General features: G+C 38.8%; 1 protein-coding gene across 1 annotated transcript in view; it reads left to right on the plus strand.

The window, feature by feature from the left end:
• LOC122809582 (gastrula zinc finger protein XlCGF26.1-like) overlaps window positions 1–27,323 on the plus strand; it is a 147,367-nt gene that overhangs the window by 57,885 nt on the left and 62,159 nt on the right. Inside the window, exon 2 of the mRNA XM_044081183.1 lies at window positions 6,123–6,240. The gene's annotated coding sequence lies outside the window, so the exon portion shown is untranslated. The remainder of the gene's footprint in view (window positions 1–6,122; window positions 6,241–27,323) is intronic.

Genomic DNA, 27,323 nt, shown 5'->3' on the forward strand with positions numbered 1-27,323 from the left:
AATGGCACTCTAGGCCTACTATCTCAGCCTCCCCCCTACACACACACACAGACCCTCCACTCCTCCCTCTGTTTCTCCACATGTTGGGCTGTCCACACCATGCACATTACTTTTTTTTTTTCCTTTTCTCACATTTTTCCTTACTCTTCAGCTTTTTCAATAAGGTGTAACTTTCTGTATGCTCTGAATTGCATTTTAACATTTTTTTTTCTTTTTACACAACCTTTTCATGCAGTGATGGCTTAGGGTTGCCACCTTTTCAAATGTCCAAAGTGGGACATTTTTGGTACAAATGTCAGATTTTGCAGGCCGAAACATACGCACGGCCAGTACAAAGGACAGAACTTCATTTTTTTGCCTAAATAAAAGCTTATTCTTGTAGCATTTTAGTTGCGTATTCTATTTCTTATAACATTTAGCTGTTTCAGATACAGAATAACTTTTATGCAACTATTGCATAAAATATAGGAAATAATTTTGTCCTAAAATCTCAGGACATTTGCCATTTTTACTATTTTTTTGCAGGACACAACTGCCCAAAGAGGGACTGTCCCTCGCAAAGTGGGACAGGTGGTAACCCTATGATGGCTTTAACAGAAATTATGATTAAGGAAAGAAATTCACTGTTGGGGATCAGCTTTCGTTTTCCTTGCATCCTTTTAACATAACTTTCCTGACCAAGACAACACAGTAATAACCATTTAGGAAATAACTCAAATAATTCAGGGCCCAAGATGCCATAGGGTTATAGATGTTCTGAGATGCATTTTAGGGCATTTCCTCGGCCTTTTAATCCAATTGTAGCCTAAACAAAAATTATGAGTAAGAAAAGAATTTCAGTCTTATTTTTGTTTTCTTTCCAAAAAGACATAATTTGTGCCCAGGGCTTAATATTCAAAGCTGAAAGATAGTATCTCACAGTAAACTAACAAGACAGTTGCTGTAAGGATACAAAGTTCCTGTCTAGGAACATTATCTGCCTCCCTAATCCCCCCAAAAAGACATTCACTGCCTATGCATCCCTCTGGTGTTATATTATGATGAAAGCAGAGGTTCAAATTGCCACAGTTGTGTATTTCAAGTGACTGCTGACATATGTATACACCTCTCTTCTCACAGCTAACCCTCAAAGGCAGTCACATTTATGCATACTTGATGTCTGATTGTGAAGACAGTAAAAAAATAATGATTACAGTAATATATTCTATTTTGTTGCTCGTAGACAGTTCACTGCCCCTATACAAGCTATAATAACCTTCTTTATATACCTCTGATGTCTGTGAGAAAAGTAAAAGTAACAATGACCACACTGTCCTCAGCCCAACACACAAGCTGTAATGACCTCCTGTGTACACCTCTAAGGTTTGACTGTGATGAAAATTATGGTAATAACCAAACAATCCCCAGCCCCCACCATCACATAACCTACAGTAGCTTCCCGTACACATACATCTGAGCAGAGCTGGTTTTAGAATGGGTGCGGTTGAGAGTAGAGGCCATTATCAGCTTTACTCTAACAGGGTCATAGCACAGGCCTGTTCTGGTTAGAGTGTGTAATCAGAAAATTAGTACATTTTTTTCTCCTCATTTTTCTCCAACCAGCAACAACTTTTGTGGTGCCCTAACACTGTCAAGGATGATTAAGGGGGAGGCCCCCTGCAGCCATGGGTATTGCAATTACTTCCAATTTTCTGTGCAAAACTTTTTATTGTCTGTTTTGCTGAAAACAGGCAGTCTGGAGGTCAGAAATCTGGCTTTCACACAGAATGCAATTTAGTGTATGTTCTGTCTGGAGTTTTAGGATTTATGAAATATGAACTGGAAATAAATGGAATTCACTTTTCTTTCTTTTTTTAACTGTCTAGCACACAACAAAATCTTACAGTTCAGTCTTTAATTGCTGAAAAATATTGCAAAGCAGAATATTGTCTTTTGTTTTAAATTGCAACATATTTTCACTTGTCTTCTGTGGACAACTCGGAACAAGAAAGACTGTAATAAACTCAGGTGTGCTATTGCTTAGAGTTCATGGCTAAACTCTATACTGCAAGAATTTCAGACTTTGTAATTTTTTTACTACAATAGCTGACAGCTTCTAAAAATTCTGAGAGCTTACATGTGTCAGCCTACTTTACCTTATCGGTTCCTATCTGCATGAAAGTTAAAGATTATGGATGTATATGTTGTCTCATTGTTCATGCTGCACATCAAAGATTATTTACTGTTTACTGCACTAGACCATACAGCATTTCATTAAGCTCTCTAAAACTGAAAAGCATTAATGTATTTGTTTCTTAACTTCACAGAACCCCCCCTGGAAGAACTTAACACAGTTCATTGCTAACATGCAGTTGAAAAAGAAAGTTTGTCAGCTGTCCATATATCTCGCAGAATGAAAAATACTGAAATGATACCTGCATTCTATTCTTTTCTTTTCTTTCTGGCAACATATACTCTGTTGTGGACTACAGTTCCAGATAACTTAGCCTCTGCATCTCCCGGTCTCCATCAGGATGTCCAGATGGTCTGTGGAATGATTCTGGTAAAGTGGGATCTCTTTGACCTTCCATCTTTGCCACTGCTTTCTCCGTCTTAATTGCATCATAACTTTTATAAGCAGAAAAGATAACATGCAATGTTCTTGTTGAAAAACCTAATCACACCAATGTTAAGAGGTTCCCTATTACTGTCCACCTTCAGTAAACTCACTGACACACAAGCAGTTTAAGGCAAGACATTTGTTGCTCAGAATAGATTAGCAATTTAAAGCAAAGATTAACATAATTTCATGTAATATACAGACTATGAGTACATGGAAAAAATATTCTGAAAAACTACTTCCAATCATAATTCACATTTGTGATTCACAGTAGAATAATACAATCATTATTCAGAACCTGTCAGTGCTGCTACTTCTGTGCTTTTTGTCAAACACCATCCTGCTTTCTCATGACTTTATCCATGCAGTAACTAATTTTTCATATAAACAAGGCTGTATTAATTTTGGAACATGTTACAAAACAAGAACAAACTATCTTCTCACAGGCAATATTCCATAATATTCCTTTGTTTCATAACAAAGCAGTACTATGATCTTTATTCAAAGCAACAGCATATAGTTGCTGTAACCATGCATTTGAGAATATAAGCATGTTTCTGGTCTGAAATACATAAATCCATTTTGACAGTTGTTCTTGCACTTATATTTTAGTATTTTCTCTCTAACACAATGGAATGAGTTCATCCATAATAATATCACATATTCAAATCAAAGATATAGCCGATATATTAACTGACAAATTTACTGCTAACTTTACCCCACCTACCACATTACTGCTCCCACTATTCCTGAAAATTTAGTTTCCCCCTGAAATCACTTTGGAATGAGTCTTTGAATCCTTGTCAAAGCCTAAAAATAATATTTTCATGGGACCAGACAACATACCAGGATGCATTTGCATCAGAAACTGTGCAAACAAAGCCTGTCCACAGGCTTTTATAACTGATGTCTGGAGAACTGCCACTGTGACTCCTCTACACAAAGGTAAGCCCTCTACATACCCATATAACTATAGGCTCATCAGCTCATCAACATCAACCCTTTATGTAAAGCTACTAAACATATAGCAGAACTCATTTATTCTGACGCAGGCAGCTTAACTGACCTCCAATCAATTTAATTTTGTGAAAGAATGTCCTGTCTCCTGAAACCATAAAGCTTCATTGAAAAGGTTGCAAAATTTGTGGAATGTGATCATTCCATACACACTGCTTATCTTGACCTGTCCAAGGATTTTGACACTGTTCTCCATGCTGGTTGTATTGAAAAATTAGATACATTTAATGTAAATCCCTGCATTGTTCTCTGAATTGCAGTTTGGATCTGAATTGCAGTTTGGATCCAACAGATCCCAAATTTTGAAAGTTGCTGGCACACTCCCTGAACATAAAATTGTGACAAGCTAGATACCACTAGGATGACTGCTGGAATATTTATCATTTGATATTTATTTTGCAGACATCCAAACCAATATCACATAAGTGTGAGTGCAAAATGGGAACCATTATTTGCTCATCTTCTAATACTAAACAACTGAATTATGCAAATTTCTGGTGTCCAGTAAAAATGTACAGAGTAGTACCATGTGACAAAAAACCTGCTCCTACTTAATATGCTATATATGTCAATCATCTTCTGACAGACATAGTCGTAAGAGGCGTGGGTACTTGTGTGTACAGCTTCTGTGTCATCTGATCATCATGTTTCCACCATAATCAGGAAATCATTCTGTTTGGCCCAGTTAGTTTCAAAAGAAGTCATCCTACTGCTGTATTATTCCGTTATTTGATCAGTCATCAAATACCTTGCTTCCTTTGGTATATTAAGATCCAAGGATGCCACTCTAATTAAAAGGCCCCTTCAATTTAGCTCTATCACTTATGCTGATTAAATAGACCAGAGTGGTATAGGGTTTGACACAATGGTTAAGTGGAGGAGAGGTTGACATAATGGTTAAGGGCTTTACCTTATAGCTACAAGATACAGGGTTTGATTCTGACCTCTGGTTATTGGATAGGCTTGTAATGGTCTGTAAATGATAACCTAATACATACATGTGAACCTATGAACCTTTGAAGATTTCTAAATAAGAAAATTAAAGGTCTCAGATCCTTTGACTATTCTGAAAGATAAGTAAGACACTCCATATACTCATTAGCATACAGTCATTGGCTGCTTTGGGGTGACACATTTCACTTTTTGACCTGAAAGACCCAATTATATTTGACCTTGTATTTTTTCACAAAACTAGTGTCTTTACAAATACCCATACTAGGGACATAAATCTACACGAACAAATAAACAAGCGTCATTGAGAGACAGGTTCCAAACTCAGTGAATTCCTGTCCCTACAAGTCAAACAAAGTACTGCTTTGGCTGCCTTTAAGGCTAGTCTTTATGACTGGATGGGTAGACATAAATTTATGCCACAGTTTTCACATGTAGACCTACTCAGTTTGGGTGTTGAGCACTGTTACATGCTTGAAAAGGGTGGCAAGCATTTGTAAGTGTGTCTACTTAAAGGTGCAGATGATAGATTCTTATGTTCCCTGTAATTATTTGCCCAATATTGTTCCTGTGATATATGATTGTTGGAACAAAACTTAGGGAGGAAGGGAGTGAATGACAGTGGTGTCTGCCTAATATTTAGCTGTATTACTTATGCTGATTAAACAGACTAAAGTGGTATATCTCCTAGGTAGAGATACCATTCATGCTGATTTATGTGTGTTAATTTAGCAAATAACTATGTTTGTGGCTTTCTAATTCCCCATACTTTACTGCTTATTTGTAATGTAATTTAAATCTTTAATGGTTTGCTTTCATTGTCTACATCTCTCACTTTAGTTGTATATCCTGAGGTAAAAGTGTTGCTATGGTGATGTTTATCCGTTTTTCAGTAAACTAGTTTAAGCAACAGGCAATGTTGTCTAAAGTGTGCTCAGGTAAACATACTTAGGAATGTATGTGGCAATATGTAATAACCTGTTATTGGTTTCCATGTGAGTTAGCGACTTTGCATGGTTAGCTGTGGTCATCTTCAGTCTCTGGTGAGATCCTCTTCTTTCTTCAACTAATTTCAGTTTCATGCTCATCTGTGGTCACCTACATGACTGCAGTTGTGTACCAGAAACAACTAGCCATATGAGTATTATTAAGTGGAGTATCCTTCCTTAGAACTACCATCAGCCTCATTAACACCAACTAGGTACCAACTCAATGCAGCTAGCTTCACCCATATGTGAAGAGTGACATTTGGGATACTGCATGCTTTCTCTAATGCTGGTCTTTTAACTCTGGCTTGGCAGATTGAGAACTCCAGACAAATGACTGGATCCCTGATTTTATTCTGCCAATCATGATACTATTACAAACAGTCACAGAGGTTAGTAATGACCCAGCATAACAAAAGAAGAACACACACTTCAAATTATTTTTCCAAAGCAGTGTTCTGCAGAAGCAGCTCTAACTTGCAAAAACAATTTTTGGTTTAAGTTGATTGCCATTGTTAAATAACATTACTGTCTATAACTTTACTTTTATTTTTCTGTTTCCCTTACAGGGTACAAAATGCCAAAGGAACTCTTACAAACATTGCCACAGTGTAATGAAAACCTTACAAAGGATGTAACAAAAGTTGATTGAAAAACAGGAAGAAAACTTTGACAATTCGTTCATCAGTAAGTAGATGAAAACTGGCATGGCTGATGCATGAGAAAGTTTGCTGCGATAGGTTTTCTGAAAATTTAGGGCAAAGATATCTAAAGTCCAAAAGCTCACAGCTTCATTTAGCTCAAGAAGTACAACTTAGAATGATGGGAGTTTAGTTCAGTAATTTACCCAGAAGACAGTCATACAGCTATTTTTTAGAGTACCTTGTGACAGTTTCTATATTCATTGATATCCACACACACACATCACAGATGAGCATTGATAGATAGACATGTTAATACCAAACAAATACCAGTCTTCATCTTCTGGCTTTTCCCGGTTAGGGTTTGCCATAGTGGAACTCCAGTCCGCTAATGATTGGCAGCAGGTTTTTATGGTGTTGAGTTGCCAGCCTGACACCCAGCCTTCAACAAAGGCATGCCTATTCGCGCATGTCTTTTGAATACCACTCGACCACGGGGAGGACATGCAAACTCCACACAGAAGGCGCTCCAGCCGAGAATCGAACAGGAGTACCTCTTGCTGTGAGGCGATAACGCTACCGCTGCACCACCGCGGCTTACCAACCAAATACCAGTCTAATTTATTAAAAAGCCAGAAGGATCACATTTACCAGTTTTTGAATAGCTGCTTTATGTCCAGTTTAGAATTCAATGTATAATTGCATTTTTGCAAAAAATTGCTAAAATGAGTATTTAAAACATTAAAGTAAGCGAGAAAGAGCAGAGTGCAGAAGATTGTTCAGAGATGTGTCTGTCTCCATGACAACCAGGGGTTTTTATTTCTGTGAGGGTGCTACTTACCAGACAGCATTTATGGGCAGTGAGAGATTGGTTGAATTATGAGCTGTAAGAGTGGATTATAAGGTTCCCTGTTAGACCTAAAGGTACAGTATCTAATAATTAGGAAGTGAGGACTGTGCTATAGGATCACAGTTGATGTGATAGAGTTGAACTGTTTTTCATGGAGTACTGAAAAATGGTTGGAATGCATTTGGGTTTGTGTGTGTGTGTGTGTGGGGGGGGGCTGAGGGGAGACCGATAATCAAAATAAACCAGTTTGGCTGAAGTTCTTTTCAACATCCTGTGCTTAAAATAACACCCAGTCATCCTGCCATTTTCCTCTGATTGGTTTAGTTCAAACAGCCCACAAATACCCTAATGGATGACACAGTCCCAGTTCGTGGAAATAATAATAAAGAAAATACAGGAAGGAATGCAGCACAAAGAAGAGTAAATGTTTTATGTTGTAGCTTCATTAGTACAACAGAATATCAATGCAGAAACAGATGCACACTTATATAGAGAATTGCAGCAATAAATTAACAAGCCAAACTGGTGATTAGTGATAGTAAATGCTTCTGCTAACTGAAAAGCAATACCTCTGGGGAAAAAAAGTAAACTTAATATTAAGTAAACATTTAATGAATCCCTTTGCAATTCAGTAAACTTAATAAAACATGTGTAATATGTATTCCTCATTTTTAATACCTTTATTGAATTATCACTTAAAACATAGGCAAACATATAATTATATAAAAGAAACAAATCATGTTAACATGTTCACAGCATTATACATGATGTACATGCTTTTATACAATTATCATCAGTCCAGCATTACATAAATTGCTTAATTCCTGCCTTCCCTTAAACCTCACTCTTTCTCCAAATCATTATTCTGCATGTATTGTTCCCACAATTTCCATTTTGTCTTTGTAGTTCACTTTTACCCTTTTCTAAAGATCCCACTTTCAGTTCTTGTATCTGTTATAATGTTCACTACTAGATCAGTGGCAGTGAAAAACATTGAGCAGCCTGCCTGCCCCTGTGAGAGTGGTTACTGACTTGAAACTGTAGTTTTATTGGCCATTTTGGGTCAATTCCAAAACTCCTTCATCTTCCTCTCTTAAAACCCTCTTTTGCACGTTTTTGTGCATAGCGCAACAGCGGGCAGCGCCGCCTAATTGGGTTTAAACTATTCCTGGCTCCACAAAGTCTGCTCTTCACTTTTTCCCTTAGAACTGCTCTATCTCTCAATTTGAACACCATATTCTCATTCTAAGGCCCTTCACTGGTCCAATTAAGTAATCCTACAAGTTAGCACTATTAAACCATAAGCACTACTTACTCTTATACTCTCTACAATTACCCTGTCCTCTATTGGTCCATCTTAAATTCAGTTTCCCTATATTACTCTAGCATGTCCAAAGGTCAGTCAATGGTTTCCTCTCCAGTCCAGCTGGTGAATCTGGGAATTTTGAGGCAATGTTACAACTGTCTCATGTACACAGACAACCCTCTCCTCCTCCAAACAGGTTCAAATATATGTGAGAAATGCAACTATTTAGCCAAACTGGAGGCTGAGCTCTATCATCTCAAAACTGGTGTAACCAGTAAGGAGGAGAAGGTAACCTCACACAACACAATTCCAGTATCACATAGTCCCACCACATCAGCGAACCAAACACATAAATACACAAAAACATACTCGGAGGCTCTAAATAAAAATCTACCTAAGCAACAGAGACCTTCAAAGCAGATATCCAAGCAAATGTTACCTCAAAACAAAACACACACAACACATAACCCACAAAGTCAGTGTGCCAAGCAGCCACAGCCCTTAAGGCTGAATAACACACCTGATACTCTTGTAATAGGTGACTCTATTGTCAGACACACTGACACCTATTCACCAGGCTGAATAAAGAGAAGGTCACGGTGAGCTGCCTGTCGGGTGCTAGGATACGCCACATAACGCAAGCACTCAGGTCACTCCAAAGCAAATATGACTCAGTCATTGTACATGCTGGTGTGAATGACCTGAGATGTACCTCCCTGGACTACATAAAAAGAGACATAGAGGAGCTTTCTGATCATGTATCCCAGGCTGGTATGACCCTGACCTTGAGCAGCATCTTACCCTCACCTAGAATGATGCCACAGTACAAAGACAAAATGATCGATTTTAACAATTGGCTAAAATTTTCGTGTCATTCAAAGGGGATCCAGTGTCTGTCAGCCTGGGATGACATGCTCGACAAGCCACGTTGCTTCGCTAGGGACGGCTTGCACCTGTCACCACTGGGCTTTCGGATATTGGCAAAGGCTCTTGCCACCCCCATAATGCCTTTTTTAGGAAAGGCTCAAAAGTCAAACCCACCCCCATAGACAGCACAAGGAACAAGAAACTAAGGGTAATGCTGCTAAACGCCAGAAGTCTTAACCTCAAGATGCATGCACTCGAAGCTCTCCTCAGTATGGAGAACATCGATATCTGTACAGTTACAGAAACCTGGTTCAAGGCTCCAGAGAGCACCCCAGCACTACCAGGCTATACCTCATATCATGCTTTTCGGCCCCAAAACCCGGACCAAACCACAAAAGGAGGGGGAGTTTCCATATTTATCAAGGATATCCACACCTCCAGGTTAGTGGCATTGTATGAAGTATCGGAGACCATCCATGTGCAACTAACAGTGGGCAAGACTGCTTTTCAGTTTATAGCATCCTACAGATCACCCTCTCAAAGTCAGGAATCCCACTCGGCTTTCCTGAAAACATTGGAGAACATGAAGATCTCTCCGAACACCATTATATTGGGCGACTTCAACTACCCAAACATTGATTGGGAGCACTACTGAAGCCCCAGCACCTTAGCCCAAAGGTTCCTGGAAATTATAAACTCAAATGCTATGGAACAACTAGTCACCACTCCCACAAGAGAGGACAACATACTAGACCTGATCATTACCAACATGGGGACTCTATGCTCCACACCAGAAGTATATCCCTCATTGGTAAGATCAGACCATAAATTAATTTCACTGGATGTCCACATCCCGACCCCACCCACAGCCCAGAAAACCACAGTGAAAAACTTCTCAAAACCGAAGTGGAATCCTTCAAGGCCCCAGGGCCAGTGGAAACTACGGCCCAAACTGCAGAATCCTATATAAACGCATTCTGCGGACATCTCCAGGAAAGCATGGATCATGCTATCCCAAACAAAACCAAAACCCAATCATCCAAAGGCAGGCGCCCAGTCTGGTGGACCCCTGCCATAAATAAACTGTACAACAGAAGGAGGAAGCTACTACATGATAGAGCAAAATCCCTAATAGGGAAGGCATCTCTGATCAGTACTAGCAAAAAATTACGATCCCTCATAAAATCCTCCAAGGCCAGCTTCGAGAGAAAAATTGCACAGGACACCAAAGACAATCATAAGGCTTTTTTCAGTTATGTTAGAAACCTGGGATGCAACTCCCAGACTTGTTCTGAGTTGATTCTAAATGACAAAAAATACACTGAACCCACAGACATCGCCAATATCCTGGCAGACAGGTTCAGTGCAAACTTCTCCCCCCACTCCCCCCCCAAAAGAGCAAGTATCTATCCCGGCAGAGGGCTGCCTCCCAAACATCTCTGATGCTCAGGTGAAGGCTGCCCTCTCCAAAGCAAAAAACACTGCTTCCATGGGACCAGATGGCATCCCAGGTTTCATCCTACATGAACTCCAAGAGGAACTAATCCCTCAAATAAAACAGCTATACAATCTCAGCCTCACTACAGGATATGTGCCAACAGAATGGCGTACAGCAACAGTGGTCCCACTCCACAAAGGTGGAGCCTCTACGGACCCTGGAAACTATCGCCCCATAAGCCTGACTAGCTTAGTCTGCAAGGCTATGGAGAGGATCATCATGGAGCTCATAAACAAAGACATTGGGAACCTACAGACACTAGATCCTACCCAGTTCGGCTTTGTCAAGGGCAGATCCTATCTTTTGAACCTGGTTGACTTCTTCAAAACAGTCACCAAAGCCATAGATGAAGGGAAGGTAGTCCACACAGCCTATCTGGACCTTGCAAAGGCATTTGACACTATACCCCACTCGGGCATCATAGATAAGCTATCCAGCTTAAATATAAACCCCTATGTCACAAGATGGGTTGCAAACTGGCTCAAAGACAGAACCCACAGAGTGAGAGTTGCTGGAGCCATGTCAGACTCAAAACCAGTCACAAGTGGCATCCCACAGGGTTCTGTCCTGGGACCACTCTTGTTTGGTATATACTTTTCCGAGGTACAGGCAAACGTGGGAGGACTATGGCTCACCAAGTTCGCAGACGACTGCAAACTGGGCGCCATAATCAACTCTCCAGCTGACACAAACATCCTTCAAAAAGGTCTCACAGAGACAGATAACTGGTGCCAGCACCATGGTTTAAAGCTAAATGCCAAAAAATGTATAGTCATACCCTTTGGCAAAAACAATGTGCCCACAAATTACCACATAGGCGGTAACCCATTAAGTACAGAGAAAGTTATTAGGGACCTGGGGACCCAAGTTGATAGCAATCTCTCCTTTGAAAACTACATTGCCAAAGTGGTTAGAAAGACCTTCTACATAGCCCACCTCATCACGAAGGGTTTCACATCTAGATCAAGAGAGGTAATCGTGCCCTTTATTCATCCCTCATCAGGCCCATCATAAAATACAATGCCCCTTTTGGGATGTACCTTACCCGACACCTGCAGCAATTAGAAAGACCCCAAAAGTATCTCACCAAGAGGATCAAGGGTCTCAAACAGATGCCATATGCTGCTCGGTTAAAAAAACTCCAGCTCTACTCAGTTGCATACCGCCTACTTTGAGGTGATCTATGCCTGACATACAAAGCTATGTCAAATCCAGAATTAATGGACATGCTCCACCTCAGTAAATCTAAATCCCTTAGAGCCACATGCTCAAGAGACTTGAACCTCAGCACAGAAATAAATAGAACTTGCTGGAGGGACAGGTTCATAACCCAGAGGCTTCCTTCACTCTGGAATATAATTCCAGTTCATGTGAGGCAGAGCACCTTACTGAATCTCTTCAAGAAGAATCTCGATAGTGGATGGGGGATCGTAGGTTTGTCCCAGGGATTACTCCCGTGTCACTATTAGACAGAGGCACAGTAAACTAAACTTTAAAAAGGGCACAGTATACTCAAATCAAGGGGTGGCATAAGCCATACAGAATCGGGCTAGGCTTATAATTGCCCCAGGGCAGATAGCCTAGGATGAACCTATGAACCTATGAACCTAAGTACATTTGATTCAGACTTTGATTTCCATTTTCTAGTACTGTCTTTTTTGGCAGCCACCAGAATTAAATTTTACAAGGCCTTTCTATATCTAGGCAATTCATATCCTGTATCACAACTCAAAAAAATAATTTCCTTAGTTACACCCATTTCTGACACAGTCCTCTGTAGGTAATTTAACGTCTGCCAACTGATTACACTCCCAAAGCATACATTTCAAGTTATAACTTTTTTCCCCATCACACCTCCAACATTTGTCATCTACCTGATGAAAACATCTTTGGAGTCTGCTTGGAGTATAAAAATACCTATGCAAATACTTCCAAGCAAAAATCCTAAATCTTCTGGACTTTGTTCCATATTTGGGAGCCATTCATATGTCCTTCCATTGCCTCCTTGTGAATTGCTTATCCAGTCTCACTTCCCAATATTTTCTAACCTCCTCTGAGTGATTCCTATAGTTGTGGTACAACATTGTATATGTTGTACTAACTATACCTTTTTTGACAATAGCTTCTGTTCTAGATTCAGCTAAAAACTCTGTCAGAGCAGCTCTTTCACTTAGGATTCCCCTAGCCCTTTCTCTTTGCCTGTACTCTGATATCAGTCCCTAATTGGGAAAGCAGTCTCTAGTCTCCAGTCCAAATGTCTTTTTGGCGTTTTCCCATTTTATTACATTTTCCTCTCCATTTATTTGCTCTATCTTGGTTCCTTTGCCAGTTTTCTCCAGTAAATTCCAACCCCCTCTTGTCTATCCTGATCACCCCTAATTGCATTTATCCCTATTGGCAGAATCTCCTTTCCCCATTATCACATTGGTTTAGTTCTTAGAATACTTTATAAATATAATATTCTGTTTGGGTGGTGTTATTTTCCTTAAGGATGTGCATCCAAAATCTCATTCTCTCCTTATTTCTTGAATTTCTCCTTTGCTTCATCCCTTTCCTCTTTGAATTATTGCTTTCTGTTTGTGTTATGTATATGAGCCTTAACTGTGCAGCTCTGTAATATCCCTTCAAATCAGGCAATCCTAAGCCATCTTGTTCTATTGGAAGGCAAAGCCTTCTTGAATTTTAGTATATTTAGAGCAATATGATCCACAGTTTTTATTACTACAAAACCCTGTAAGTTTTCATTCAACCCAGGGGTAAACATCACCTTTATATCAACTATCCAATGTTTTTCTTTTTCTTCTAAAATAGTTAGCCATCCTAATTTATTGAATCCATTTGGATCCAATCTTTCCAAAACAATAAATGGAAAAAAAAAAAAAGATTGGGATTAAATCTAGTAGGCTTATTTAAAGCGTTTCTATATCTTTTACAATGACTTTTACTTAAATGTTCAGCAGTCCTAAATTTAAATAACTTAAATGATTTCCCTGTATAAAATGATCCACAAACACATTGTGCCATGTAAACTAGCCACTTAAATTTAGAGCCTGAGACATCAGCCTTTTTCCCATTCCAAACCTAGCTATGCCACAAATATGGCAACAGCTTCCAAAGTGGCTCACAACTCAAAGGTGGCCAGAACTGGCAAAATAAATAGGAGAACTCTGGTTCCCTTGCTAGGAGCTACCATCTACTCTCTAAGACTTTGTCCAACCTGACTGTCCTACTCTGGAGATAGTTGGGAGTCGCCTGTCCTTCTACTTTGTTCATGTGGAATGTTATTATATGGGACAAGTAGGTGAGGACAATCATATCTGAAAGCTACCAAGTTCCTTCCTTATTCCTTCACAGACTGCAGTATCTTCTTCCCTCACCTGGGTTGAGGAAAGAGGAACAGAGTATCATGTATAAAAGAGTAATTCAAAATGTCCGGACAAATCAGAAGGGCTAGGCTTTTACTGAAGCCTCTTTTGATACCCCAAAACATGAAGGACCTCAGGCCCATTCTCGACTTAAGTAGTCTAAACCAGTTTTGTTCTGTAGGAGCCCTTTCCTGTCTGTTTATGGAGAACTGAATGTACCATTTGGACCACCAGGATGCTTGCCTATACATAAAAGTAGAGAAGGGGTCAAGGAATTTCACTTACTTACTTATAGGAGACAGTCACTTCCATTTCTGGAATCTGCCATTTGGTCTGACTTCAGCTTTTATGGTGTTCACAAAGGGCATAACATATCTTGCAGTACTTCAGGACTTTCCTGGATGAATCGCTCCTGGTGGCCTCAATGACTCAACAGATAGCACACTTGCCTTTGGTGCTGGAAGCTGAGAAAGTTGTGAGTTGTATTCCCAATCCAAGTGATTGGATTCTTTGTCCATTACATGCTCTGCAGTGCAGCTTTGGTGGCTGCCACAGTTATGAGTGTGTTATCCTTTGAATGAGCCATTAAACCAAGGTCCCATCTGCCTGAGTTGATGGTTGATCAGGTGGATGTAAAAGATCCCATGGCTCCTATAGAAAATAGGGATACTTTATTAATAATACATATGAAGTAAAACCACTGCAAATTAAGCATTGTGACACATTATCTTCCTTCATATGGGTACTGGATGATTGTATGGGTATTCACAAATTTGCCCCTGGCTTGACTGGCATGGCCCTACTTGAGAGGGTGTGGGTTCAAGTCTGAAAGTGGGTACTGGCAAGGCGTAAATGGATTCAAGACTAAATTGCCTTGTACTTCTTACGATTCTATAACTGCAGCAGTTTTATTATTTTAGTTCTTACATAATTAAAATTACAAGTTCTCACTAAAAAAAAAAGTGTATTAAAAGACAAAAAAAACAAGATTTAACTCAATTAAAAGTTACTAAAGAAATAATTATACTTCTTTACACAAATTCAATGCCCCCTGTTTCTGCCATAATCAATACCTTATTTCTGTTACATTTGCTTCAGTCTTCTTTGTATTAAACAAAATATCCTTCATTTTTGATTCTCAGTTATATATTGTAATTGTGCATTTCTTATCTATTTTATTCCGATCATGAGCAGACAGGTGATTTGCTGTAGTGACCCCTAACTGGGAAAAGCCGAAAGAAGAAGAAGAATTGTTCTTTGTACCCAGTAATATACTTGCAGTCATTTTCACGTACTTCATATCTTTCAGTTTTTCTATTTTCTAAATTGTCCCCACAAGTTTTTACCTAGGAAACTACATGTTCCATGGTTTCTTTTGATTGACATTTTATAAACATTCTGTCACTTTTGATTTACAAACAATTTGCCCTTTTACTGTTATTTTTGTAACATCACTCTCCCATTAAAGTCTTGCCCTTACTTCAGTGTCTTAAGTCTTTCCATTCTCTTTCTGGCAGGCTTTGCAATTTCCTCACTTCCGTCAAAAGGTCTACATAAAAACTTTTTTCCATTATGTTTCATACCATTCCCTTCTTTCATTACGAATGCCTTCTATTTTGTTACCTTTCATCTGCAATAGAGGCAGTTGATCACCGAGATGGAAATGTACAGCTTGTGATAGTGGACAACTTCCAGCAGCCTGTAGGCTCTACAACATTTATGGCATTTGAAAAGATGTAGCTTGTTTTCCTAAACCCACTGATTTCACCAGCACTGTATGAGTTGCTTGCTGTAGACACTCCTCAGTACAGTGCACCGATTAGTCTCTACAGCAAGCAGCTCTTAGAGTTTGATCTAGGCATCAATCCATATGTTACCAGATGGGTAGCCAACAGGGTCACTGATAGAACCCACCTAGTCAAAATAGGGGAAGCCACCTCAAGCAGTAGACCCATATCGAGTGGCATACCCCAGGGTTCGGTCTTGGGGCCTCTGTTATTTGGGATATACTTTTGATACAGGCCAAAACCAATGGGCTATGGCTGACCAAGTTTGCAGATGACTGTAACTTGGGAGCTGTCATCAATTCCCCTAGTGACAAGGACATCCTCCAAGAGGGTCTCACCCAAACAAATGACTGGTGCCAGAAATGTGACCTCAAGCTGAATACAAAAAAATGCATCATCATCCCCTTTGGGGAGAGAGATGTCCCCATAAACTATCACATTAATAACAATGTTCTAAGGACACAGTCAGTTGTGAGGGATTTGGGCAACCAGATTGATAGCAACCTGACTTTTGACCACCATGTTGCTTCCATTGTACGGAAAGCTTTCGATATGGCCCACCTCATAAGTAAGGATATCTCATCCAGGGACAAGGAGGTCATAAAACACCTGTATTCTACCCTTATAAGGCCCATTATTGAGTACAATGCCCCATTCAGCATGTACCTTGCAAAGCACATGCAATAGCTGGAGATACCACAGAGGTTCCTCACGAGCAGAATCCAGGGCTTCAAAAAATCTACCATACACAGATAGGCTAAAAGCCCTATGCCTCTACTCTGTTTCATACAGACTCCTCAGAGATGACCTCTGTCTGGCATACAAAGCAATCTCGGACCCCGCCTTGATGGGACTGCTGCATATCTGCAAGTCAACCTCCACTCGAGTAACCCACACACGCGGCCTCAGCCTGGTCTGTGACATCAATAGCACTTGCTAGCTGGACAGATTTGTGTCCCAGAGACTCCCCCATTTATGGAATAAACTCCCTCTCCATGTCAAGCAGAGTACCTCTTTACCCCTTTTTAAGTGAAATCTGGATAACTGGTTGTGAAATAGTAAACACATCACTGGGATTCCACCCATGTCCCTCCTGGACAGGGGCATCAGGTGCTGATTTGTCTATGCATGGGCTAAACTCTTGGTGAGGGTTATAAGGGCCTCAAGGCCAATAGCCTAGTAACTTCCTATGATTCTGTGATCCTATGTTTGGTACAGTGCACCAATTAGTCTCTACAGCAAGCAGGTGTTATAGTCTAATCTTTAGTCCACTGCAGCAGGTGTATGCTTAGAAAGTTGACACAAGATTGAGTCCTGTGACTACAGAAGACATTAAAGCTTTCATTGGAGTAAAGATGTACATGTCTATTTTTAAACTTTCAGACTATAGTGATTACTGGGGTACTGCTAAGCTGTATGGACAATTTCCAGTTGCACGAGTTATGACTTGTGATAAATTTGAGATGATTCAAAAGTATCTGCACTGTGGCGATACTCAATAAAATCCACCCAGAGGAAGGGTATATGACGTTAATCTGCATCATGTGTGACCAGTATTAAATGCAGTGTTAAATGCCTGCAAACCACAGTACAACCTGCATCATGAAGTATATTTTGGTGAGGCAGTGGGAGACTATGAAGGCAAATTAAGATCCTGGAAATGTACATTTGGGGAAGAACTGTATGGTATCAAGGCATGGCTACTTGTGGATACTCACAATCGGTTTGCACACATCTTTCAGGTGGCCACAGGAAATGCACAAGGCAGTGCACAAACTGAACTGGCCCAACATGTGACCACTGGCCTAACCAAGGAGCTGCTCAGAAAAAAGCACCATATTTATCTTAACATGTTTTTCTCATCTGTACAACATGCAAGGCAATTGTTACATGATGGATTATACTTATGTGGCATTGTGCACACAGGAAGGAAGGGAAGGCCACCTGCTTTGAACAGAGTCAGTATGAAGAAAGCAGGACATGGCTAGAATGTGCAATTGCAGAATGACCAACTAGTTTCCAATGTATGGATGGGTTCATAGGTTCATAGGTAGTTAGTAGGCTATTGGCCCTAGGGCCTATATAAGCCTAGCCAAAAAGGTACCCTGGCTTTTGCCACCCAAGAAAATTATTTACCTGTGCCCCTGTCGAGCAGAGCCACAGACGTGATCCCTGGGGTGAATTTCCTATTTCCCATCCAATCATCAAGATTTTTCTTGAAGAGTGCTAATGAGGTGCTTTGTTTGGTATAGATAGGTAGTTTGTTCCAGAGTATGGGAAGTCTCTGGGACAGAAGTCTATCCCTCCAGCATGTTCTGTTTATTGTGGTGACAAGCTTTAGGTCCCTAGAGCATGTAGCTTGGAGGGATTGGGATTTCTTTAAGTGGAGCATGTCCAGTAGTAGCTCTGGGTTTGACATAGCTTTGTATGTTAGGCAGAGATCGCCTCTGAGTAGGCGATATGCAATGGAGTAAAGCTGGAGTTTTTTGAGACGGTCTGCATAGGGCATCTGTTTGAGGCTGGTAATCCTATTTATGAGGTATTTCTGTGGCCTTTCCAGTTGTTGTAGATGTCTTGTGAGATACATACCAAAAGGGGTGTTGTACTCTACAATGGGTCTAATGAGTGACGAGTAGAGGGGAACAATGATCTCTTTTTTCCTGGATGAGAAATCTTTTGTGATGAGGTGTGCCACGTAAAAGGATTTCCTGACTACTGTGGCAATGTGATTATTAAAGGAACGACTACTGTTCACCTGTGTCCCAAGGTCTCTTATCACACTTTTGGAGTTAATTAGATTACCACCTATGTGGTAGTTCATGGGTACAGAGTTTTTACCAAAAGGGATGACAATGCACTTTTTGGCATTGAGCTTGAGGCCATGACTTTGACACCAGGCATCTGTCTCAATGAGGCCCTTTTATAGAATGTCCACATTGTTAGGAGTTTCGATTATGGCTCCTAGTTTGCAGTCATCTGCGAACTTCATTAGCCAAAGACCTTCTGTGTTAGCCTGTACTTCAGAGAAGTAGATACCAAACAGGAGAGGACCCAGGACTGAACCCTGTGGTACTCCACTTGTCACTGGTCTGAAGTCGGATTTGGAGTCTGCTACTTTCACAGTGTGGGTTCTGTCCATGAGCCAGTCGGCAACCCATCTTGTGACACAGGGATTTATGCCTAGTTTAGTGAGTTTATCTCACTAGCAGGGTAGCAGTCTTATCTTCCTTCTGTTAACAAATCATGAACCTGCTGCCCTACATCATCAGTAAAGCAAAGCCAGAGTGAGGCCAGAGCAAGAACCAATTCATATACTTCCATCTTGATAAAGTGTACCAGGTACAAAAATACTATAATCACTACTTCCCTGCTGCATTCTTAGCACGGCAACCACAACAGCAGAAAAACACAAATAAACATAAATAAATGGTGGGAATGCCTCATTTGGTTTATTTGGGAAGTGGCACTGATTCATGCATGTAAACTTTTCTCTGAGAGTGCACACCACATAGATGTGTCAAAGGTTGGAAGATTGAAGAAGTACACCTTAATGGATTTTAGAACAATGATTATGAAACAGCTCCTTAGGGGGTACAATAAACGGAAGAGGTTCATTGTAGGGGCAAAGAAGAAGAGACTTGTTTCTGGTCCACATTATCCAATGAGAGTAAAGAGAGGACAGTGCCACCACTGTGTTTCAAAGCAAAAAAAAAAAAAAAAAAAAAACGGCAAAACCATCAACATTCAAGGCACTCAGTGTTCATCTGTGTATAAAGTGTTTCACTGAATATCACCTGAAAATGTAGAAAAGAGGCATACAGATGTAATTACACATGTATTTATTGACTGGTGTGCCGTATTACAATGCATGTAACAGAATACTGTAATTGCATAATAGGAGTTAACACTGTCCAGCTTATTCATAACAAAATGTTTATTTTTAATAATACACAACAGTAAACAGTTTCAGAACCTGTCAATGCATATCTATACGTGCAGCTATATTTAATGTATTTGAAAATATTTTAAACATCAGTAAAATCTCAGTGGTCAGTCAAAGTGGGAGCCAGCAGATACAATGTTATCCTCCTTCTAAGCTTTTAGAAAAGGTGTTGCTTGAGAGAATTGTGCATTTCATAATGTGTGTATCTCTTCTGCTGCTTTCTTTTGTTTTTAATAATTGTCTGCTTTTATAAATAAATATTTTAATCTTGAATTTGAGTGTAAATATTCCAGTTCTGTCTCTTCACCACTACCCTTTCTATTACTACTAATGTGTTTGCCATGTCTGTTCTTCAGTTTCAGCCTTTCTGCCCACTGAATTTCTGTTATTTGGGGAAATTAGCTCCTGGGGTAGCTGCGGTGGTGCAGCGATTAGCATTGCCGCCTCACAGCAAGAGGATCTCCGGTTCGATCCTCGACTTGGGTGCCTTCTGTGTGGAGTCTGCATGTCCCCCCTGTGGTCACGTGGGTATCCTCCTAGTGTTCCGGTTACCTCCTACATCCCAAAGACATGCTATAGGTGGATTGGATACTCTAAATTGGCCCTAGGCGTGAGTGCGTGCGTGTGTGTGCCTTACGTGGAAGGTTGGGCACCGGGCTGGCAACTCAACACCATAAAACTCCACTGCCAATCATGAGCGGACAGGTGATCTGCTGTGGCGACCCCTAACTGGGAAAAGCTGAAACAAGAAGAAGAAGGGGTAATGAGCTCCTAGTGAAGGTATAGGCCAAAGTAATACTTACCATCCCTTAAGGGTCCCTGGTAAAATGCAACATGACAAATGAAGTAAAATGGAAGGAGGATGAACTGTTAAGTGTTTCCATTGTATATTTGGCTTGTTGCAGTGCTAATGTAACTGAAAGCTGATAGTAATGATGATAGTTCAGTCACTTTAATGATGCATGTATGTTCAATGCAGTATAATATTTTAATTTTAAATGATATAACACAAGCACACTTTTGGAAGTATTGTTTGCATTAAATTTGTTAACTAGAGTAGATCACTCATCACAAAGGACCTATTGCAGGCTCTGCTTGGATGTGAGAAAAGAGCATACCAGAAAATAAACCATAAGCAACATTTTAAAATGGGAATGACTTATAAAATTGTACAGTATTTGCATCATACATGCTATGAGTTTAACAGTGGCTGAAGATGAAAAAAAACTTGAGTAAGGAAGGCTGATTGACAGTGGTGGTAGAGGAGAGGGGGATAATTAGAAGCAGGGGGTTGGCATAGTAGTTAAGGTGTTCATGTTATAGACACAAGGCACTGGGTTTGATCCTTACCTTTGAGGGAAATTGGCAAGGTTAAAATGACTCAGAAGGGCAGCTAGCTTAATACTTACCTATAAACCTATGTTGAACAATGAATTTGTTTTTCTAATCATTTGCCCTTATACTTCTTCCTACATTTTACCAAACTTCCCCATATCTTATATTTTATAAATGTAGAGCTATACATTCACTGTCAAACTTTATTTCTTCAACAGTGGCAAGTATACTGTGGGAATGATTTAAATTCAGTCCTCCTTTTTCTATTTTATTCTACAATATTCTCTTTTAACAGGGGTTTCTCTTGAATTTCAAATTATTGATAAAAAAGTACTTTGAACAACGTTTTCTCTAATGTTGCTAGAAAATGTTCTACATTCCCCAAATAAGCCAGCTTTCCTAATACTACTACATTAATTAAATATACTTTCTTTCTACCTGCCATCTTAAATACCTGCCATGACAGACTTATTTCATTTCCTGGAACATACTTTCCCATTCTTTCATTGCCACATCACTGCTACCAACACTACCAGCTAATACCCCGAATTCTGTTATGTTAAACTATAAACTTGCATTCTTCATAAGCTATTCAGTTTTAATCCCACATAACAACCATCTTTCCACTTCTTTCATTACTTCCCCAAGCCACTTAATATTTTTGCTACTACCACTATATTGGCCACATATGCCATCATTATTGGTATCTATCCTTATGTACAAATTTCCCTTCCTTACATTTTTTAATCATATTATGTGTTATGGTATTCACTGCAAACAACATCATACGTAACAAACACCCCTGACACATTCTTTTTTGAACCTGAATCACTCTTCCAACCATTTACCATCACCTTTACTGTAACATTGTCATACAGGCATTTTAATAAACTCAGTAATTCCTTTAGTTATACCATATACTTCCAAAATGTTCCATAACTGTGTGACATATTGTCAAAAGCTTTATTTATATTACAACCTGTCAGTCTTCCTCTTTCTTCTTCCCTTGTTATAACACTCACTATTTCTTTTATTATAACCACAGTTTCCTTTATTTTTTTCTTTTACCCCAAATAGTTCTTCAACCAGTGCATTCTTAAGTACATCCTCAAGTCTTGCCTGCATATTTTTCAGACAATCCAGCTACCAGGAGCAGCAGCACCTTCACAGAGACCAGTTTCTTCGGGAAGACCAATATCAACAGCACAGATATCAACCACCACACCAATACCAAAGCCAGCACCAGTAACAAAACCACAACCACCACCAGAGCCCCAGGGCTTGTCCCTCTTACCAGGTTCCCCCCTACCGCAGCCACATTGAGGAATATTACTACAACCCACCGAGATTCCAGAAAGCACGGGAGGAATTCCAAAGGTCTCAGACCCTATCCATGAATTCCCAGGGAGACAGGAAAACCAAACAGTGGACAGGGATGAGGAAATATAATACCTGGGCAATCGTGACTGGAACCCCGACTACAACCCAGGTCCCAGGCTCAGATGGAGGAACCAGCCACAGCCACAGCCACAACAATAAGTGGTCCAGTTATCTGGAACTAACCTTTTAAAATACTGACTGAAGATGAAAAAAGTGTGTTGTCCAAAGGACTTACTTTTGCACCAAGCTGCAGGTAGCTCAGGTACTGATAGACCTTAAAATGTTTGCGAGGAAGCTCAACTTAGAGGTACAGTTTCATGGCAGAATTAAAGACATTGAAAATAAACCCATTAAAACTATAAAGAGGCCTAGCAGCTCTTATACACCACTACATCAAACATTAGCTGCTTTTGAAGTGAAATGTGAGATGGCTATCAGGAAACTACTTAAAAAAACCTTCTAAGAAACAACTTAACACAGGGAGAAAGAAAAGCATTGATAAAGCTACTCAATGATAAATCCAAGCGTGTAATGAAGGCAGGCAAGGGAGGAGATATACTTGTGACTGATACCACTAGATACAACCAGAAGATAGAGAACATATTTTATGAGTTATTTACCATGGATGACATAAAAAGAGCATATGAATTATGGAACACTAATCTCACCACATTACAGTAAGAAAAACGTATTACTGAAAATCTTTATAATTATTTATGTACGTTTACCTTACTTTCTGGAATACCAAAACCACACAAGAACAGAGACGACCCACCTTATAGACTGGTGGTAGCAAGTGGAGGTTCCCTTACTGAAGCCATCGCCATTTACATTGATTACTTGCTGAAACCTTTAGCAGAAAAGAATAAGTCATGCATAAGAGATTCAATGGATTTTTTGAGGAAAATAAAAAACATTACAGTTGAAGCTGACAGTATTTGATTAACTATCAACATGGAATCCTTGTACACAGTCCCCCCCCCCCACACACACACACGCACGCACACACACAATTACTGTATAGCAGCAGCTATGGAATATTTTAAGAAATATAATCAAGGTACACAGGCACAGCTGCAAAAGTTAAGCAAGCTCATTAATCTTATATTGGACTTTAAATTCTTTACCTTCAATGGCAAACACCACAAACATAATTATAGCAATGGGGGCTGCCATAGCTTCCAGCATAGTTAACATAGCCCTGGGCAAGTGGAAGAAGGATTTTTTGTTAAACAACACAGACTACATGCAGCATATCACATACTATTTACATTTTGTTGATGATATGTTTACTGTGTGGGAAGGTGACACCTTGCATCTTAGAGATTTTATCACTTACCTCAATCAAACAACCTCCTTCCTCAAGTTTACCTCTTCCCATAGCTATACTTCAACCAATTTCTTAGATATGCAGATTTCCAAGGACACCAACAATAATAGAATCACCACTGATCTATTCAGAAAACAAATGAGAGTTAATGTATTACTCCACAGTAAAAGTCTGCATCTTGCAAAAAAACAAGTGTAATGTGGTGAAGTCCCAGGGCTTTAGATTAGCTAGAATTACCACCAAGATGGAACCATTTTTGAGAAACCTGAACAACTTAGAGAATAATTTCGTAGTGAAAGGCTACAAATGTCAGGTGTTAAACAACATCTGGAACCCATTACAGAACTGAAAAGGACTGAAGCACATTCACTCAACTTCCCTAGTAGGAGAATGTTAAGAAATTCCACAGAGAATAACAAATGCAAAAATAGTTGCCTCCTGACATACACTTTGGATTATCACAGTATCAAATAGCAAAAATGTTATTAAAGAAAACTGTGCCATTGTCACAGGAAATCCTTATCTGATCAACATCTTAGGTGAAGCCCCATCCTTTGCTTACAGGAAAGCCAGGAACATTAGAAGTTTTGTTAAATTTAAATCTAGACTATAGGAGAGAAACACTAAAAGATGTGAAGCTAATTGTACATTTTGTATATTTATACAGCAAGGTGATAGTTTTTATTGCCCTTATTTAAAGAAAATCATTAAGACCAGGGGAGGGGGTGACTTTAGCATTACAAAAGTAATTTATAGGGCACAGTTCAATGAATGTGATGCATTTTATGTAGGCAAGACTGTAAATAAACTTAAGAGTAGGATTTCATGTCATCCGGCAGAAATCCGCTCTGGATGTAAAAATAATTTATTAGCCAAACACCTTGCTCTGCATAAAAGACACACAGGTTTTACATTCCAGATACATGATCACATAGACATGGATGATCCTGAAGGGGACATCCTGAATATGATGGAAAAATGTGAACTCATGTGGCAATTAAAGCTGAACTCTTTCAGGAAGCATGGACTAAACTACTGCTGTTCACTTCAGTGTACTGGAACTTAACAAATTGCTACATTGTTTACATGACTAATTTTATTTTATTTTATTCTTCCAGATGGTTTTAAATACTATGGTAAATAATTTTTAATAGAAATGTATATTTTGTTTCTGTCATTGCACATTTTTTTCTTTTTTCCACTTTTTTTTGAAATGATGTTTAATAACAATATTAGCTAATTATACAATAATAATTTTTGTAGATAGTATTTTACGGTTCTTGTACATAGGCCTTAAAAAGTCTAGAAAGATAGGTTATGGAAATAGAATATGGTTTGTACAATGGATTTTTGGCATACAAAATGCATATGTATATATTTATATCTATATATTTTTTAGATTACCAAATGCTCTAAGGTTTATATATTTCCAACCATGTAGAATGTTGTCTTGGATAAAATCACAGACTTAATAACCTGGATAATAAGAGGTACCATATCATTATTAATTTTATTTAAAGCATATAAGTGTTATATTATTATGACAGCTACTAAGCATGGCAGGAACAGGCTTGAATGTCACACTGATGGGGACGGGATGTGAATTTGTTAACATGTATACTAATACACTGTGTTTTACAGCACAAACAATGCACTCTCATACCTGATAAAAATATATGTATAGTTACAAAGTTTGTGATTAAACTGTTGTTCTGTTATTTTTGTTTTACTTGGATCACTTGTCTGTGTGCTTAATAAAGGATTTTTGACTGGAAACAGACAATCTACTGTGCTTGGATTACTTTTGAATACTAAGTAATTCTGTATAATATTTCAAATTATATTTTTATTATTTTTTGACTTAGGACAAATTTAAGTTCATTACTTCTACTACCATTATCTGATCTTATTAATAGTGATTAACTAGATATGTATGAGTTGAAAATCTTCCACACAGAGAAGTTTCTTACACTGTTTTATAATCCATATTTGTAAGCATAGCTAGTCTCCATTTTTTTTAAATCTGCCTTATCCTTTTTTTCCAAATTAACTTCACAATACCTTCACACATTTCTAAATTTTCAAAACCATTATTTTTCCACTCATACTTTATATAAATTTCCATTTGTCCTCCTTCCATCTCTTTATAAAATCCACATTCAATCTGACTGTTCCTGGTGCAGACTTTTCATTAACTTTTTCTAAGTATAATTATATTTCTTTCAAAGTAACATATTTTAACACTTTTGTTGCCCTCTTTTATTTTTTAGTATCCAGTAAATCTCTACATTGTGTATCATTCCTATTACATATGCTAGTAGCATATAACATGCCACTTATTTTATTATTTCTTCTTAGTTTCATATGTAAGTACTAGGCTAGCTGCCCTTGTGGGCCATTTTAAGCTTAACCAATTTCCTTTCAAAGGGGAGAATCAAACTCTGTACTTTGTGTCTGAGAGGTAAACACCTTAACCATTATGTCAGAACCCAAACTCTGTCTCTTTCCAGTAACTTAACCTCTTCTATCATAATTTATTACCTTTTAACACTCTTGTCTAGAAAATGAGACACCTCTTTCTTTTTTCCTTTGAACCAAATATTCTCTCTTTAGTAAATGTTCTGTTCATTTCCCATTTTCATTGTAAATGTTCCTTTCCTTATCTATATATACATATTTCTTCTATCTGTAGCACTCATCATTTTTAATACTAGTTCTTCATAATGTTGTTATATACTTTTGTATATTCTATCCACCATTCTTGTTATGTTCTGTAAAAGGAATCATACTTAGTCCTGTGATCTTCCTATAACTTTCTGTTCTCTCTTTCAAAAGTTTTACTATCACCCATTCCTCCATTCAGTTTTTAATTCCTTTACCTTACATCATTATTTTTATATTCCTACTTAATTCTGTCCATATAGCACAATGTCCTTTCTGCATTGTATTTATAGACCTTAGCAGTAGTGAGTTGAAATTAAAACATTGGTGGTTATGAAAGGTGACAAAAGCAATTAAAAACTGTAATTATACTTTTTTGGTGATGGTGTATTAGTAACATTGGGTATTACCCACAACACATACACACAAATAGTTTTAAGTTGAATGCAGAAAAGTGCAGTGTAGTAGTATTAGGTAAAAAAGCTGTTCCCACCTCATATGTTTTAAATAGTACTCATCTTCAGACAGACATAGTCAAGACAGACCTGGTATGTCTGTGGACAGTTCTCTCTCTCATTCAGTCATATCTCCCCCATAGTCAGGAAATGCTTTTGTCTGTCTCAGTTAATTTCTAAGAGAATGTCTTCAAGATCCAAAGAAGTCATCCTGCCCCTGCATTCTTCCCTTATCTTACCAATCATCAAATATAATGCCCCCTTTGGTATATATAGATTGAGACATATTCCTCAGCTAGAAAGGCCACAAAGGTTCCTTACCAAGAAAATCAAAAGCCTTAAATCTTTCAGC

Source organism: Protopterus annectens, chromosome 1.part1 (assembly GCF_019279795.1).
Source record: "Protopterus annectens isolate FY-2018-M chromosome 1.part1, PAN1.0, whole genome shotgun sequence".
Taxonomy (NCBI): domain Eukaryota; kingdom Metazoa; phylum Chordata; order Ceratodontiformes; family Protopteridae; genus Protopterus; species Protopterus annectens.